Below are 2,641 nucleotides of genomic sequence, written 5' to 3' on the forward strand. Positions count from 1 at the left end.
ATTAGACTTTGCTTCTCCTTATTAAAAACTCCAGGTTGTAAATAAGCGGATTAATTACTTGACCTCATTATTATCTATCGTAGGCAGCATTCAATGTGGAGGAAGAACATTATGTATGGAGACTGCACCATACCAATTTTAAGGCTATAGTGCACATACTCCAGGTTCATATTTTCTTTGGAAATAACCCTGTCTGTTCCAATGGGCTTTCCGTTTACGTAAATCTGAAGCCTTCACTTTCAAGACCTCTCTCGTTTTATTAAATAAACAAACGAAAAATGGGTCGAAGTTTCTTCGGCGCAATCGAGTTTTCTGTACAGCCGCTGCAGCCTATAATCAAGGCCACCGAAAATAGATCTATCGTTCTGTGGTATCAGTATAATGCTGTATGAGCCGCGGCCCATGAAATCTCAACCCCGGTCCGGTGGTGGCCTATCCTATATCGTTGCCAGAAGCACTATTATGACTAAATTTAACATGATATAAAACCAAAACTACCGAGGAGGCTAGAGGGCTGCAATTTGGTATGGTTGATCAAGGGAGGGTGGAAGATCAACATACCAATTTGAAGCCCTCTAACCTCAGCAGTTTTTAAGATGTGAGGGCAGGCAGAAAAAGCGCGGATAGAAAAATTCAAATATTCTGTTACATTTACGATAGTGCGCCTTAATCCATTTATTTCTGTATTCTTCGCTTTTAAAATCCTTCTCAGTTATTCAAAAAAAGAATATTTATTCAAAGGATTTTTGACATTCAGGAAACTTCCCGTATGTCAACGGCGAAAAGATGTATGTTCTCCAGGCTATAGAGAAATAAGAGGATAATGGAACTTGAGCTAACATATCGCCAAGATATTACCAACACAGCTTAATGCGTCTGTCATCTCTAATCCCTCATAATGAATTGATTCCGTGTTGCCCTTGCGAAGGTCAAAGATTCTTTTAAAGCATTTAGAAAAGTTCTTGTTAATGGAAATGGAAGCGTCAGCAGCAATGCTGGATTTTTATTTCATATCTTTTTTATGAGTTGGTTTACCTGCTCCTGAAACAGGCAGGAAATTGTTCGGGTGAAATTCACACAGCGGAAGCCTTTCTGGCGTTACGGAATGGACGTCTGTCAGAAGAGGAATAAAAAAAAAAAATAGCTTATCCGAGATATCAAATGGTTTAGTCAACTTTGCTATAGTGAAGATAAAACTGAAATAAAAACCACGTTGGAGTTGAAAGCATGGGAAAAAGTTGTTAACTTGTCACAGGAAACGAATATTCTCATCCTGTATTCCTCTCGGTAATAAAAACATGAATAACTTGTTTAAACTTAAAATACACATGAAAATTCTCATTGTATATTTTTGAGAGTTATAAGCACCGGAAAAAATTGTTTCAAGCAATCAAAAAAGGACTATCAAATATGTTAAGATTAGAGAAATACAAAGGCGACGCAAGAAGGAAATGAAGGCTTCAAAGTTCAAAATAATAAACCACTCATATTCATCTTTCATCTCCACTGACATATGAATCAATCACTTGAAAATAATATATGTGAAAAGTTCTTGTTATTTTTTTAGACAGTTTCTGTTTTATTCATTTCTCTCTCTCTCTCTCTCTCTCTCTCTCTCTCTCTCATACACACACTGAAACCTTGCTCAGGTACTTAGGTTTTATACAACAACAATAATAAGAACATTTATAATGCATCCAAGAGAGATTTTCAGAAAAATTGTTGAAAAGTACTTGCTTCATTATATACTGTATACAGAAGAGAGAGAGAGAGAGAGAGAGAGAGAGAGAGAGAGAGAGAGAGAGAGAGAGAGAGAGAGAGAGAGAGAAAATTTATGTGGCCTTATCCATGAAAAGCAATTACTCCCTTACAGAATTTAAACTGCCCAGTAATCTCTCATAAGAACAAAGGCATATCATTAAGGGCGTGATAAATTGCCCGTTTATCGTTTTGAGGAGTTATGTAATTCTTTTTTGTTTCCTGGTCTCTTAATTTTTTTTGGCAGTTCTTTTGATAAATTCTATGAACATTTATATGTAAATGCATCAGACAATTTTGGAAGGTAAAATCAAAACAATTTCCAAATCAGATAATATTCCCAGACTGTCCTTCTTTGACAAATCACAATTTCAGTTATTCCAAAAACCAATATCAATTTGGACACGTGCTGAAATTTTGCAATTAACGGAGTCACATTTGTAATTACATTACGATTGACACAGGGTAAAAAATTCCATTGTGTTATACTTGTTAACTACTAATTATACCACGTCAGTCACCTTTCAGGTTCACACAGTTTTACCACAGTGGACATTGTGAGACCTATCAAATATTGACGAAAAAATCAAACTGTTTGTCATCGCAACCGCTGGGAGTCTGTAGTATTTTCATCCAGTGGGCAATGGTTAGGAGTATTTTGATTTATGGGCATGGGTCATGGTAAAGTGCAGTGACTTCGGATAATAAATTCTTAGCATTTGAAAATAAGGTACTAAAAAGAATATTAGGAATTAATTGGAGGGATAGGATATCAAATAAGAGAATTAGAGAAGTAACGGGGGTGCAGCCGGTCGATGAGTATGTTAAGTTCTCATGCTGGAAGTGGCTGGGCCATGTGCATAGAAAACAGGGAATAATACGA

The sequence above is a fragment of the Macrobrachium rosenbergii genome, chromosome 31 (assembly GCF_040412425.1).
Source record: "Macrobrachium rosenbergii isolate ZJJX-2024 chromosome 31, ASM4041242v1, whole genome shotgun sequence".
NCBI lineage: Eukaryota > Metazoa > Arthropoda > Malacostraca > Decapoda > Palaemonidae > Macrobrachium > Macrobrachium rosenbergii.